At 48.7% G+C, this 16,720-nt stretch overlaps 1 pseudogene; it reads right to left on the reverse strand.

The window, feature by feature from the left end:
* LOC111973565 (MAGUK p55 subfamily member 7-like) overlaps window positions 1-16,720 on the reverse strand; it is a 173,846-nt pseudogene that overhangs the window by 118,451 nt on the left and 38,675 nt on the right.

Consider the following 16,720-nt stretch of genomic DNA (forward strand, 5'->3'; position numbering starts at 1 on the left):
AGAGAGAGATCCGCAGATCTTTTAGCACGGCACCTAATACTGACATTCGCCAAATGCAACGTGAGGCACCGAGCAGTAGGCTTGCTTCATTTCAAACTATTTATCTTGGCACAGCAGTCGTCGCATCACAGATAACTTAAACTTTCAGGATAACCCATATCAAAAGGCAAAAGCGGAAGGTGGACACTGAGGAACCTGGCGTGAGTTTCAAACAAGGTGGAGTCCGGATAGTATATGTTGTCACGGAGGTAGCTGGATAAACCCTGTGTGGTCTTGTGTGGGAGAGAAGTGTGGCGGCTAGCTGAAAGAGTAATATCTGAGGACGACATTATGAAACGAATACACCCGTGCGGAGACAAAAACAAGAGAATGATGGACATAGGAACAAAGGCTATCAAAGGCATGAGAGATTAATCAAGAGGCGGGCCGCTGCCGCCCCGGCGCGCCCGGCCCACCGCCCGCAGCGCCTCGTCACGACCGCCCCACTCCCCCACTAAATGACGGCTCTGTTCAACAGCGATCCAAGGGCCAGTGCTGCAGGTTTATTATTGTTGGCAGAAGAGTGATCGCTAAATTCAGTCCGCCATTTACGGAGGGGCATCTTCATCACAAGACTGCCTGAGTTAAGGTGTTGTGACGAAGTTTGCCCAGAAAACAGGGCACCTACTTTTTAAAATGTGAGTTCTGAGCAGAGGAAAACAACCATTGCCAGTTAGGTTTCAGTACTTCAATGGTAGGTTCAATTTAGGTTCACTAGACTACGATGCGTCATTGAAATAATTTTTCACATGAACATCTAGTCTGAACAGTCCGGCCCTCGGCTTGTTAAGTAAATTTTTTATTTGGCCTCCGTCCATTTGACGTTTGACACCCCTGCCTTAGAGTGTAAACTGTCATGGTCAAAACATATAGATTTAATGGTTGTAAAGATTGGGGAGAGGAGGTCTAGCCGTAATAAAGTGATGCTCTGCTTTTTTGACACCACACTCCACAAAGCAAGTCCTGCAGGCTCTAGTTTTATCTTATCTTGATTATTGCCCAGTCATATGGTCCAGTGCTGCAAGGAAAGACCTAGTTAAACTGCAGCTGGTCCAGAACAGAGCGGCACGTCTTGCTCTTCATTGAAATCAGAGGGCTGATATAAATACTATGCATGCCAGTCTCTCTTGTTAAGAGTTGAGGAGAGACTGACTGCATCACTTCTTCTTTATAAGAAACACCCATGTGTTGAAAATCCCAAATTGTTTGCATAGTCAACTTACACACAGCTCTGACACACACACTTATCCCACCAGACATGTCTTTTCACAGTCCCCAAATCCAGAACAAATTCAAGAAAGCGTACAGTATTATATAGAGCCCTTATTGCATGGAACTTCCTTCCATCTCATATTGCTCAAATAAACAGTAAACCTGGTTTCAAAAAACAGATAAAGCAACACCTTGCGGCACAACGCCTCTCCACTATTTGACATAGATAGTTTGTGTGTATGCATTGATATGTAGGCTACGTGTGTCTTTAAAACAAATGTATGTAGTTCTGTCCTTGAGCGTTTATGTTTATGTCCCAGGACAAATTAACTAGCAACCGCAAGCTAGATAGCTAAATTGTCATAAATGTTTAATGCTTTTCGACCTGTCCCCAAACGAATATAATTGGTTCAGAGTTGTTGATGTTTCAACCTGCATGCGTGTCCTGATCGGTCTGGTGTGGGGTACAAAATCAGCAGGCGTGCAAGCAGTTTGGTCAGTATGTAACAAGGCCAGACAAAAAGAGGCCCCAGTCATGCTCTAGAGGTAATAATCCCTGTCTGTGTGCTGAGGGCCGCCAGGCAGCATGAAGAGAGACAGCCCATCAATCTGATGTCTCCCTAATACMCTCTGCTTCAGCACCCGAGCAAAAGCCAGGGGCCCAGACCCAAACTTGGTGGGCTGCTGCCTGGACCAGGCCCGTGGTTGTCTGGTTGTCTAGAGGGGGTGGCCGGTCTCATCTCCGTGGACTGGACAGGAGCTGATTTATGGGTGCCCTGGCAGAGAGAGCCGTGGTTCCCTGGGGGTGAGGAGGGCTGGAGAGAAGCGGCGAAGGAGCGGCTGAGTGCCCAGACAAAGGGCCGCTTGTGAGTGAACGGGGATGAGGAGGAGAACCGCCTGAACCGCGTCTGTTCAACGAGCCCCGGTGAAAAATCACAAGAGCTCTGAGAATCCTCCCACTGGCAGGGACAAGAGGAGGAGTGTGTGGGAGGAGGAGGGGAGTACCAAAAAACCCACACACCAGGGTTAGGGTCAATCCAATTCAATTCTAGTCAATTCAGGAAGTACACTGAAATTCTAATTCCAATTCTCGTCAATGCTGTTCAATGGGGAAAATGAGGAAGTGGAATTTGGTATACTTTCTGAATTGACTGGAATAGAAAAGGAATTGACCCCTAACCCTGACACACACTGCTCTCTGTTGCTCAGAGTGAGCGACCACCAGTAGACTGAGTGCATACTTTTCAGTTCACAGTAACGGGGGTCTAAAGCCGAGGGGAACAGTTCAAGGAACATCATCCTCCCACACACACACAGCCAGACACACACCCAAACTAGTGTGTGATGATTACAGAGGAAAAGAGCGGAGGATGTTTGACAAATGACGTCCAGGGTGAGGTAGCAGTCAGGTAGGGGTGAGGTACAAGGGCAGCAGGGGTGAAGGAAAGGGCCGTGGAGGCCCTCTCACCTCTTCTGTGACAAAAACACATGTCCTGGAGGGGGTTTTCCACTTGGTGAGTCCCCTCCAGGGACAGAGAGCTGCCAGGTGTTAAGGACAGCCCAGTAGACCCAGGTCAATGTCACTGCCCCCCCCCCCCCCCCCCCAGTTCATCCCAGGAGTATACGTCATCACCACAGAGAGAGAGAGAGGAGTCACTACTGCACTCTGTTGCCCTCTGAAGAGACAGACGGTGTGTGAGAGAGCCAAGAGAAAAATAAAGATGAGGTTGTGAGCATCTTGCTCTGTACAGACATCATCCCTTGCCAAAGTGAACTGCTACGAGAGAGAACAGGTCCTTTTATTGTCTTATTAAAGGCTTCAGCTCATAACTCACTAGGGAGGAAAGATGACACAACATACTCTATACTACCTTCATGCTTCTACGCTACAATCACACTTTCCATTCTCTCTCTCTCTCTGTGTGTGTGTGTGTGTCTACTTTGTGGACTGTGGCTGAGTGTATTTCAGTCGTAACCCCATGGCCAGCCCCACACTGATGTCTGTTTAGACAGGCTTGATGTGGAGCACTGAGTTTACGGTTCCCGCGGCCATGAAACCCATTACGTTATTTCAAACACAAATAAAAACCTGCGTCTGGCTATAACCGATGCGCACATCTTGTTCAATTAAAGCTCGTCTTTTTGTGATTGAATTTTACACCAGATGTTTCCACAACATAAGGTAAATACATGGTTCTGTCTCCTGGACATGCTAAAACGGGCTTGGCGCTGGATGACACCATGAGACTGAAGAAGAAGACACTGAAGCGAACATCAACGTCTTCAGGTCTGTCTGTCCTAATGGCAATTACTTACCTGAAAGATCCAGCGGAAATCAGTTCAACATTCATATACACGGACAATATTTGTCAGTTTGTAACACTTCTTTAAGACAAAAGACAAAGAAGGTACAGGTAACTGCCAAAATAAAGGAACCGCCAACATAAASGGCGTTGGGCCACCACGAGACAGAACAGCTTCAATGCACCTTGGCWTAGATTCTACAAGTGTCTGGAACTCTATTGGAGGGATGCYACATTATWTTTCCACAAGAAATTCCATATTTTGTTGATGGTGGTAGAAAACGGTCAATTYGGTTGAGATCTGGTGACTGAGACACAAACGACCCACATGACCYTAAGCATGATGGGATGGTTTAACTGCTTAAGTACCTCAGGAACCACACTTATGTGGAAGCACCCGCTTTCAATATACTTTGTTTCCRTCATTTACTCAAGAGTTTCCCTTATTTTGCCAGTTACCTGTGAATCAATGCAATGTAACTGTGGATTGACAGTCAGTGTGGAGAGAGAGAAGAGAGAGGTTCTCTCTGGGCCCACCTGGTGGCCAGTCTGGAGAATGACAGACTAGAGAGGATGGGAGGACAACCAACAGAGGAGAGGGCCAGGGTAAAGGAGACAGACATTTGCTGGGAGCTGTGGCCTTGTGTGTAATGAATTTGTGCTTGTGAGTTTATGGGCCTTTTATGTGTGTGTGTGTGTGTGTGTGTGTGTGTGTGTGTGTGTGTGTGTGTGTGTGTGTATGCATGCATGTGGTTGCGCGTGTGTAATAGTATTTCATCAAGCCAGCCAGGTATTGTGAGGACTCATGAGGTCTGTCCTATAGCAGCAGCAGTAGAGGTCTGGTGGGTCTGTGGATGGAGTCACCTGCTGAGACCGCTCTAGACAGTGCACGAGGGCAGACAGGGGTTGAAGTGTCATTTTATGTGAGGCAATAAATTCAACCTCCATAAACGAAACTCAACCCCAAAATGAATTTCACCAAGACTTCCTCTACTCAAGAAGTTTAATACCATACACTCTACTACACACAATGACTTCAATAGCTTWCATTTCGACGCTCGGCGAGACGACGCGGTTGAAAAGGGATACTTCTTAAAAACACACATAGTTCTTAAAAACACAAGTGCTCTGAATGGTTCTGGTTGGTGGCTCTGTCACTCCGGACCGCTCTGATAAATCATCTTTATCCTGATATCTGAGGTTTCTCACAGCATTTACGAGGAAGCGCACATTTCAAACGCGGTCATTTTAAAAATGAACYGGGGGCTGATAGGTGGATCCCTTAAATAAATACAGAGAAGGAAGCTTGCCATGACCCATGGAGGGAGAGAGGGAGAAGGAAAAATAAGTTGTCTCTCTCTCTCCCACACAATAGACAAACAGCAGTATTGTGCACTAAGTCCCTGGTGCTGTGTTGTGGACCCGGTGACCTGGGTTCCGTCTGTCATCCTGCCATCCATACATCCATCGGTCTTCTAGAGTTTCTCTGGGCCAGACCAGACCAGTCTCTCCAGTCCCAGYGCTGTTTGTGCGGTCATTGTCACGGCAGGCCGCTTAACAATGACAGCAATGGAGTTTGCAAGACAGCAACAACAGTCCTGAGACTCAGGCACCCTCAGCTAAAGAAACACACAGCCAGCTCAGCCAGGCCATAAAATAACCCACAAGACACACTCCACCTCTCTCTTTCTCTCAGATCCCTTTGACTCTCTGCCTCGCTCTCCTCTCTCCTCAGGCCTCCTCGGTGCTCTTTAGAAGGAGTTGAGGAATACTCCACAGCACTTTGATTACAATAAACAGAACAGGGGATTTAAAACACAACCACACATCATTAAACCACCACTTTACTAAACCAGACTGGATCAGTGGTTTATACAGGTGTGTGTGTGTACGCATGCTCTTGTGCAACCATGCACGTGTGTGTGTGTGTGTGTGTGTATGTGTGTGTGTGTGTGTTTGTAACGCTGCTAGTTCCATTACTGACCAATAGGAAGAAGCAGCACCAACACAATGTGATATATGTTTAGTTAATAATGACAGAGAAGGGTTTTCAGAGCTCTGATGATGAGAGGAGCAGAGAGTTTAACAGCCGTACAGATGATGGAAGTAAATAACCCATCGCTGGCAGCCATATTGGTACTCTGTCATGCACGCACAGACACACACGCAGAGTGTTGGCATTTTGGGGAGAGGACGACAGGTTAATAAATTGACGGGGCCGTGTGCCACAGGTGATGGTGTGACATCGCCTCTCTCTCGCTTCTCTCCTATATTTATGCTCCCCGAGTCATTTCTCCTCTTTCATCTGACGCTTCGTCTCTTCTTGTCCTCCGCCCTGACGTTCTCATCCATCTTTTAACCTTCCTCTGAATTGTTGCCCTTTTTCACTCTCTCCCTCCTTCCTTATGCCCTTTGAAAATGATCACTTGTTCCCTGGGGCCATGGGAGCTGGATTTTCTATTCCGTAGCAGCGAGACGTATGGGAAGAAGGGGGGAGAAAGGAGGGAGGGGGGTCAGGGAGAAGAGGGGGAGAAAGGAGAGAGATGAGAGGGAGAGGAAGGAGAGATGGGATCTAAGGGTGCAGTGTTATTGGAAAAGGCGTGTCATATCATTCTGAGAGTGAGAGGAGCTAGGTAGCTACATGGAGAGAGGTGAAAGGTCGCAGGAGGAGAAATAACAACAGTGAAACCTCATCTGACTCCCAGCGGGAAACTCAGCGGGGGTAGGGTGTGTGTGTGCGCGCGTGTGTATAGGTGTACTGTGTGTGTGTGCAAACCGGGCGAGGGGGGGGCTACTTACGTCAGCGGCCAGGAAGCCAGCACTGTCCAGGATGGGGGAGGGACTACGCTCCTCATAGTGCTGCAGTCTCTCATGGATCTGAAGGAGAGACSGAAAGAAAGGAGAGATTAAGAGAAAGAAAGGAGACGAAGAGAAATAAAGAAGAGACTAAATGAAAGAAAGAAGAGACTGTTGTGGTCAGAGAGGGGGAGGCTGGGCTAGGGAAACACACACTAGTGTCTGTTAACACCCCCCACACCCACACACACAAAAGAAAGTCATTCCCAGAGGGCTACAGGAGCACAACAGACTGCTTTAGTGTTTTTCAGTTCATTCTCCAACTGTACCATCAATCCTGCTCTCCTCCACCTACTGGATAAGCTCTGGTGGTTACCGATTACTAAACATTTCAACAGCTTCACTAAATACTATCAATATAGGACCGCAGCACCAGAACACAACTTTAGTCCCAGGACAGGAAAATAAACTGGAAAAATAACATATGTTTCAACACTTTACACACACAGAGAGACAGAGAGACAGAGAGACAGAGAGACAGAGACAGAGACAGAGAGACAGAGACAGAAGGACAGATGAGACAGAGACAGAGAGAGAGATAGAGAGGAGAGAGAGACGAGAGGAGAGAGAGAAAGAGAACAGAAAGACAGAGAGAAGAGAGACCAAAGACAGAGAGAAAGAGAGAAGAGAAGAGACAGAGAGAGAAGAGAGAGAGAGAGAGAGAGAGAGAGAGAGAGAGAGAGAGAGAAGAGAGAGAGAGAGAAGAGAGAAAGTGAGAGATCGAACACCGTTTGCCATAGAGCCACACAAAAAAAAAAAACTCTACTTACCTTGGCCTAAATCTTCAGCCCACAGTAATTCACAAAGAATACTTGAATCAGTTATTAGAACCCATTGCCCTTATGGTTGTGAGGTTCTGGGTCCGCTCACCAACAAGAATTTCACAAAATGGGACAAACACCAAATTGAGACTCCGCATGCAGAATTCTGCAAAAATATCCTCAGTGTACAACGTAGAACACCAAATAATGCATGCAGAGCAGAATTAGGCCAATACTCGCTAATTATCAAAATCCAGAAAAGAGCCGTTAAATTCTACAAKGACAAAAAAGGAAGCGATTCCCAAACCTTCCATAACAAAGACATCAGTGTGCCATCACAGCAGCAAGATTTGTGACCTGTTGCCACAAGAAAAGGTCAACCAGTGAAGAACAAACACCATTGTAAATATAACCCATATTTATGGTCCCTTTTGTACTTTAACCATTTGTACATCGTAACAACACTGTATATATACATAATATGACATTTGTAATGTCTTTATTCTTTTGGAACTTCTGTGAGTGTAAAGTTTACTGTTCATTTTTATTTTTTATTTCACTTTTTATCTACCTCACTTGCTTTGGCAATGTTAACATATGTTTCCCATGCCAATAAAGCTCTTTGAATTGAATTGTGAGACGGAAAGAGAGAGAGCGAGAGAGAGAGAGAGAGAGACAGAGACAGAGACAGAGACAGAGACAGAGAAGCTGATAATATCATTATGATTAGATGTGTCAGTGACATCCAACCCAGCTGACACTCCTGGGTGCGTTCATAAATTCACTCTGGCTATCTACTCCGATTTCAGAGCACTCTCGTCTGAGTGTGCCAGAGCCCAGAATAACTGATGAATTTACAAACGCTCAACACCCGTTGAATATGGCCGGTGTCAGTAAACGTTGTCAAAGAAGCATACTTAAATTGTTGCACAGTTAGAGTAACCAAAGCTCCGGTTAACATGAACAGCCTAACCAGCTCTGCTAGGGAGAGTAAAATGGTCAGAGTGAGGTGTTCTCATTTGTGTCTGGAAGTAGCTAGCAAGCTAGCCAACGTTAGCCAGTTAGCTTGGGGGCTTGACTGTCGTTATGAGGTCAGAACACTCGGATCAACCCTACTCCTCGGCCAGAGTGTCTAGTGTGCACTCTGAACGTTCCGAGAGGGAAACGCTCAGAATTTATGAACGCCCAGAGTGCACTCTGAGCGCACTCTGGCACTCCAGATTGAATTAACGAACGCGCCCCGTCATGTGTGATGTATGAACTGCTGCCAAAGAATGCCACAACAAAACAGGATGTTGTCAGGGCCTATCAGCAAATCGTAGAGGGACAAACACCCACCTACTGCCTCTCGCACCATCCCTCTATCCCAGGACCGGGGTGTGGAGCTGGGCCAAGGGTTGAGCGACAGCTGGGCCCAAGCCCTGGATCATTCCTAGATGTCTCAGCAGCCAGCCTACATTCCAGCACCACGAGGCTGGAGGAGAGAGCCCTCTGGCTGGGGTGACAATGACAGAAGAGTCCTGGCCCTGGAGCTTGGAACGGCTAGGTGCCTGGAGGGCCTACGCAGAACGGCACTCACTCAATCTTTCTTTCTCACTCCCTCTCTCTCTCTCTCGCTCTCTGTTCCCCTCTCTCCAATACTCTCCCTCTCTCTGCAGACATGGAGCAGTGACAAACCGCAACCAATGAATCACTCACTAGGAGGAGGAGGAGGAGAGAAGAGTTTGGGGGAAGGTTTTTTTCTGACACGTTGTTAACAACTACAGTTGCTGTGTAATTAAAACTTCTCTGGCTTTATGAGAACTATGTTACCCGGACAACGTCACAGCCTGTGTGTGAATAAAAACAGGAATGCGCCTGCATGGGAGGAATGTGTAAATTACGCAGGATGGAATTAGTCTCCTCTAACGTCAATTTCAATGGCTAATATTTGCGGTCACAGAAAGAGGTAGAAAAAAATGGAGGGGGATTTAAAATTGTATATTTTAACAAAACAACATGAAAATAAAACGTATGCAGAGCATTGCAGAGGGAATGTGCTTGTTTTTATAGAAGAGAAATAGATTCCAACATAGCTACAAGAGAAAATTACCCAATCTATGATTAGGAGAAGGGCATACATTTTGGAAGTCCCATAYAGACCAGAGGTTTTTAACCGGTGTGCCTTGAGGAACTCAGGTGGGCCGCAAAACTTTTCCAAATGTTTTGGAACAGTCACTTATCAACATACATGGAATTTTCACTGGAACGACCAGTGCCACTCAGACAATGTATTGCATGGCACATGGTTACATCTGTATCATTTGAGCAGTGTACATCACCAGCATAGTCATTGTATTTTTTGACTTGTGAGAACCATTAGTACAAGCAAGTCTGATTCGGTTTACCTGAACCCCAGCATCTGCTGTAGAAACAAAACGGAACATGGCTTTGTGTCAGTGGTTGCACCTTTACAATGCAGAAAACTGCTAGCCTCCTGGGAAAAAGAAAAAACGATTTTACCGGAGTAACATTTTTTTCACTGTGGCGTGGATTGCGGGACGCTCTTAAAAGGGGTACACAAAACATGAAAAWAGTTCAAATAAATCCTATTTAATCTATAGAAAACCTTTGTCACTGAAAATATCAGTCAATATCACCAAATCAATTAATAGGGACATTTTAGGTGAGCAGCAGAATTTCTTTTATCCCATCAAGGTTTGCCATGGTTCAAAAAAGTTAGGGAACCACTGATATTGACCATAGATTAGATCATTTTCTATTGCTTATATATTTAATATTGTCTTTATATTGTGGTAATATACCAGTATCGGATTCAGCCAGGAGGTCTCTGGAGCTAAATCACCCAGTGTCTCAGTCAGACAGCCAGACAGAATGAGAGTTAGACAAGAGCAGCATTGTTACCGGGTCAGGTTTAAGGCTGTAGGCTACAGTACCAGTAACAGTACAGGAGATCTGGTCCCCACCAAGGGTTCCAATCCCCAAGATAAATCCACATTACTCGGCCATAAAAACACTGCATTAGGCGTGTCCCCTGGTAATCTGGGGAGGGGAGCGCTGCAGGGACGGTGCTCTGTTGTGCGTGTGTGTGATTACTAAATCCTGGGGAGGGGAGCGCTGCAGGGACGGTGCTCTGTGTGGGTGTGTGTGATTACTAATCTGGGGAGGGGAGCGCTGCAGGGACGGTGCTCTGTGTGGGTGTGTGTGATTACTAATCTGGGGAGGGGAAGCCATGCAGGACGTGCCTCTGTGGTGTGTGTGTATTACTAAGTCTGGGGAGGAGCGCGCAGGACGGTGCCTCGTTGTGTGTGTGATTACTAATCTGGAAGGAGCGCCTAAACTGGGCTCTCCTCTGCTCTTACTAGCTTGAGACTAGGGCTTGAGCTTTGAAGACTAGGCTGGCGGAGGAGCTTTAGACTAGCGGTGGGACTGGAGCCTTTGAGACGAGGCTGGCAGCTTAGACTAGGGGAGCTTGAGTTTGAGCTGGGCTGGACTGGGTGCGGAGCTTTGAGACTAGGAGCTGGAGCTTTGAGACTTAGGCTGAGCTGGATAGACTTTTGAGACTAGGGACTGGCAGGCTTTGAGACTAGCGCTGGAGCTTTGAGACTAGGGCTGGACTTTGAGGACTAGGCGGAGCTTGAGACTAGGGCTGAGCTTTGACTAGACTATTGCAGCTGGGCTTTGGGATGGAGCATTAAGACTAGGCTGGGCTTTCGAGACTAGGGCTGAGCTGGAGCTTTGAGACTAGGCTGGAGCTTGAGACTAGGCAGGATGCGAGCTTTGCACTAGGCTGGATGGAGCTTTGAACTAGGCTGGCGGATGGAGCTTGAGACTAGGCGGGATGGAGCTTGAGACTAGGGCTGGGCTGGGGGACCGCCATTAGACTAGCTGGAGCTTCGAGACTAGCAGGGGATGGAGCTTGAGACTAGGCCTACTTGGAGACTAGGCTGGCTGGGAAGCTTGAACTAGGGCTGAGCTTTGAGACTAGGGCAGGGAATGACTTGAACTAGGATGAGATTTGAGACTAGGCTGAGCTTTGAGACTAGGGCTGGAGCTTTGAGACTAGTGCTTGGGCTTGACTCTTGGCTGGCTGAGCTTTACTTAGGGCTGCGAGCATTAGACTAGGGCTAGGGTTGACTCTAGGGCTAGGGCTGGCTTTGAGACTAGGCTGAGCTGTGAACTAGCGCGAGCTGGAACTAGCGGAGCTTGAACTTAGCGGCTGGCTTGAGACTAGCTGGAGCTTGATGACTAGCCTGGAACTTTGAACTTAGGGCTGGAGCTTTGAGACAGGATGGGATGGACATTGAGGACTAGGCGAGCGTCGAACTAGGCTGAGCTGACTTTGAGACTAGGCTGAGCTTTGAGACTAGGCTAAGCTTTGTAGGCTGAGCTTTGGACACTAGGCTGGGCTAGTTGAGACTAGGCTGATGACGTTGAGACTAGCGAGCTGTTTGAGACTAGGGCTGATGAGCTTTGAGACTAGCTGAGCTGAGACTTGGGAGCATGAGCTAGCTGACTAGATCTAGCAGACGGATTGAGACTAGGCTGAGCTTGTGCGGATGGGCTGGGCTGGGTGGAGCTTGAGACTAGGGCTGGGATGGAGCTGTGAGACTAGGGCAGAGCGTATGAGCTTTGCCAGAGCTGAGGATGAGCTTTGAGACCAGAGCTTGGTGAAGCTTTGAGCCAGAGCTGGAGCTAGACTAGGCTGGAGCTTGACTCTTGGCGCTGGCTGGGAGCTTTGACGCTAGCGGCTGGAGCATTGAGACTAGGCTAGGCTGGGGTTTGACTCTAGGGCTAGGCTGGGGTTTGACTCTAGGGCTAGGGCTGGGTTGACTCTAGGGCTAGGGCTGGGTTTGACTCTGGCTGACTTTGACTCTAGGGCTGGAGCTTTGACTCTAGGCTGAGCGCTCTATCTGAGCTGACTCTAGGGCTGGAGCTTTGACTCTAGGGCTGAGCTTTGACTCTAGGGCTGGAGCTTTGACTCTAGGCGGCTTGATCTGAGCTTTGACTCTAGGCTGGAGCTTTGAGACTAGGCTGGGCATTTTGAGACTAGGCTGCGGCATTGAGACTAGGGCTGAGAGCTATTGAGACTAGGCTGGAGCTTGAGACTAGCGGAGCTTGAGACTAGGCTCGGCTTTGAGACTAGGGCTGGAGCTTTGAGACTAGGCTGGAGCTTTGAGACTAGGGCTGGACTTTGAGACTAGGGCTTGGGGATGAAGCTTTGAGACCAGGGGGATGGAGCTTGAGACCAGAGCATGGAGCTGACAGAGCTGGGAGGAGCTTTGAGACCAGAGCTGGGGATGGAGCTTTGAGACTAGGGCTGGATGGAGCTTGAGACTGGGAGACTTTGAGACTAGGGCTGAGCTTGATCTGAGATAGCTGAGCTTGGCTAGCTTTGAACTAGGGCTGGAGCTTTGAGACTAGGGCTGGGATGGAGCTTTGAGACAGCTGGGGATGAGCTTTGAGACCAGAGCTGGGATGAGCTTGAGACCAGGCTGGATGAGCTTTGAGACCAGAGCTGTGGAGTGAAGCTGGATGGACTGTGAGACCAGAGCTGGGATGAAGCTTTGAGACCAAGCGGGATGAAGCTTGAGACCAGAGCTGGAAGCTTGAACCAGGCTGGGATGAAGCTTTGAGACCAGGGCGGGATGAAGCTTTGAGACCAGGGCTGGGCATGGAGCTGAGACGGCTGGGGATGAAGCTTTGAGACCAGGGCTGGGATGGAGCTTGAACAGGGCTGATGAGCTTTGAGACTAGGCTGGATGAGCTTGAACCAAGGGCTGTGGAGCTTGAGACAACGGAGCTTTGAGACTAGAGGAGGCGTTGAGACGTGGATGGAGCTTTGAGACTAGGGATGGAGCTTGGGATGGAGCTTGGACCCATCTCAAGATACTTCTGATAACAGGTACGAATCACATTGCAGACAGATGACTAGGCTAAATACTATCTCAGTCTGCTGTTCTACGGTAGCCTACAGGGTTCATCTACCGCTGACACTCTCACAGCACAGCCCATAAAAGGACACAGCAGAAGCTCGTTCTACGGTAGCCTACAGGGTTCATCTACCGCTGACACTCTCACAGCACAGCCCATAAAAGGACACAGCAGAAGCTCTAGTTACTTTCTCTTCAGCACATCCATCCATCACTCTGAAACACAAGGTGAATCAGAGCGAGAAAGAACGGCACTGTCTTCGCCTCTCCAGCATTCCAGAATGAGAATCACATCTGCTTAGCTAGTTCCACCGACACATAGTCGCTCCGACCCAGTCTGATGCTTAGTTACTGTGGAATTTCTCTGCTCTAGAATGTGAGATCTGATGGCAATGCTTTTTTATTTACAACTACAGGGCCACGTCCAGATGGTGCCTCTGTCCGTGAGCAGAGCGGAGGACAGGAATGCATCCGTCTGCCTAAGGGGACAGCTCGGAGCCAGCGCCGTCACGTATTTTAACGTAATAACGAGCTGCTTTACATATCATAGCCTACATTCTTCTGGCCACCAGCAATACTCTGCTTGCGCTCCTGGCAGGCAGGCAGGGTGTGTGTCTGTCTGTTTTTGTGTGGCGGTGGAAAAAGGTCTAACACTGAGAGGTTGGGTAACAGCCAGGCAACGCCAGGCCAAAGACTTAGTTAAACCCAGAGCAGAAGGGTGCATACCACATGGCATCCTAGTAATGCACTAAATAAGATATAGGGCACCATTTGGAAAGCAACCTACAGCCTGGAAGCTAGAGAATCCCACAGGCAGGAATCAAAGGCAGGGATTCTGACTGCAGTGAGTGGAGGACACACCGAACGTCGCACAATCAGATGAGCTTAGGGATGAATGTTTACCTTTACAGGGAGAGGAGCTTCCAGAAAACAGGCTACAATGAACCGGTGTGTCCTGATCTCTCAGTGGAGTCCACAGACCAGGTTGTGTCCCGTTCCATAACACCCAACAGGCTTAACATACACACAGATATACACTGAACATAACCCACAGCCCATGGATAGAGGACATGAATATGAGATGTTCATGTTTGAAATAGGATACCTTTTCCAGAGGGGATTTAAGCCCCCCTGAGAACAGAACACCAGTCTTCCTCATCTTCAGTCATCAGCCTGGAACCCTCACCCCCGGCTGGTGGTCCTAGTCTTGGTTACCAGGTTAAAGGTTATGTCTGTGAACCTGGGTTCAATGCCAGCCTGTAGTGTGGCAGCCCAATACCAACACACAGAGGACAGGCAGACCACAAGAGAGCACATCCTTCAAAAACACCAGCACCACTCAGGGACATTAACAACAGCCTGGCAGAACAGCATCAACAAGAAAGAGAGAGAGAGAGAGAGACTGAACGAAAGACGGAAGGAGATATGGTGGGAGGGAGAGAAAGAGAGACAAAAAAGAGAGGGAAGGAAAAAGATTGAAGAAAGAGAGCGACAGACAGAAAGATTGAGGTAGTGAGAGATGGAAAGAGAGAGAGGGCTGGATTGTGTTTCGGCTTGCGGGGCCAGCGAGGAGGCCTGGAACTCCTGCTTAATGTCGTCTGGACAGAGGCACTCGACGTGACCACTCCACAGATCTACTCACCCAACCCCTTCAATCCCTCCACCCCTCCGCTCCATTTTCCAACAGGACCCAATGAAGTGTATCCAGTATCAAGAATCCACATCTCCAGATCACTACAGCTACTAACTTCAGAACACCTCATCAACCCCTCTCAGCATGGAGGGAGACACTGTGAGGAGGACTGTACCATGCAGGGGAAACAGACCAGGGGGCCAGACACACACAGACAGACACAGACAGATGTGCAGGCTTGAGACAGAAATGCTTGTCAGTCTGTGTTTACCCAAGAACCCTGGTTACCCCATTCAGTCTCCCAGCACCAGAGAGGGCGAGGCTGGCTGTGTTCTCCTCTTCTCTCACACCGGTCAGCTTACAGCAGAGCCCTGGAGATGGTCTGATCTGGTCTGGCATGGTGACCTGACCAGTATGGAGAAGTCCTAGACAGAGCCTGGAGATGGTCTGATCTGGTCTGGCATGGGACTGAGCAGTAGGGAGAAGTCCTGAGACAGAGCCTGGAGATGGTCTGATCTGGTCTGGCAATGGTGGACCTGACCAGTAATGGAGAGAGTCCTGGACAGAGCCTGGAGATGGTCTGATCTGGTTCTGGCATGGTGACTGACCAGTAAGGAGAAGTCCTAGACAGAGCTTGGAGATGGTCCTGATTCTGGTCTGGCCTGGTGACCTGACCAGTATGGAGAAGTCCTCGACAGAGCTGGAGATGGTCTTGATCTGTCTGGCATGGTGACCTGACCAGTATGGAGAAGTCCTGGAAGAGCCCTGGAGAATGGTCTGATCTGGTCTGGCATGGTGACCTGAACAGTATGCGAGAAGTCCTAGACAGAGCCTGGAGATGGTCTGATCTGGTCTGGCATGGTGACCTGACCAGTATGGAGAAGTCCTAGAGAGAGCCTGGAGTGGTCTGATCTGGTCTGGCATGGTGACCTGACCCAGTAAGGAGAAGTCCTAGCAGAGCCTGGAGATGGTCTTGAATCTGGTCTGGCATGGTGACCTGACCTTAGTATGGAGAAGTCTAGACAGAAGCCTGAAATGGCTGATCTGGTCTGGCATGGTGACCTGACCAGTATGGAGAGGTCCTAGACAGAGCCTGGAGATGGTCTGATCTGGTCTGGCATGGTGACTTGACCAGTATGGAGAAGTCCTAGACAGAGCCTGGAAGATGGTCTGATCTGGTCTGGCATGGTGACACTGACCAGTATGGAAAAGTCCTGACAAGAGCCTGGAGATGGTCTGATCTGGTCTGGCATGGTGACCGAACCAGTAATGGAGAAGTCCTAGACAGAGCCTGGAGATGGTCTGATCTGGTCTGGCATGGTTGCCCTGACAGTATAGAGAAAGTCCTAGACAGAGCCTGGAGATGGTCTGATCTGGTCTGGCATGGTGACCTGACCAGTTTGGAGAAGTCCTAGACAGAAGCTGGAGATGGTCTGATTCTGGTCTGGCTATGGTGACCTGACTACAGTACGGAAAAGTCCTAGACAGAGCCTGGAGATGGTCCTCAACCATCACATTGCCACAGGGCATTGTCTCAAATACTTTGATATTAGCTCAAGAGCATCTCGTGGCCAATTAACCAAGGCCCTGAACAACTTGGAATGAAACCCTTAAACTTGTCATAAAATGGTAATATAGAATTGTAGACTGCTGAGGGACAACAGACTGCTGCTAGGGTAGAATTGTATTGGAGTGTAGCTAGTTAGTTACTACCTGCTCCTCCGTGCCTGGGCTAAATAAATTCTCTGGAGGTGGCTGACACACAATGAGCATCTTGCCTTGAGGAGGGAGGTCTGGCCCGGGCCAGCACGGCGCCTAAGCTCTGCTCAGAACTCCGGATCTGCTAGGAACACGCTCGGCTCTCGTTTGACTTGGAAAAGGCCTGGAGAATGTGACAGCTTATTAAGAGAGCAGATGCACTGTGGAGGGAGAGAGGGAGAGAGAGAGAGAGAGAGAGAGAGAGAGAGAGAGAGAGAGAGAGAG

The sequence above is a fragment of the Salvelinus sp. IW2-2015 genome, linkage group LG14 (genome assembly GCF_002910315.2).
Source record: "Salvelinus sp. IW2-2015 linkage group LG14, ASM291031v2, whole genome shotgun sequence".
Classification (NCBI taxonomy): Eukaryota; Metazoa; Chordata; class Actinopteri; order Salmoniformes; family Salmonidae; genus Salvelinus; species Salvelinus sp. IW2-2015.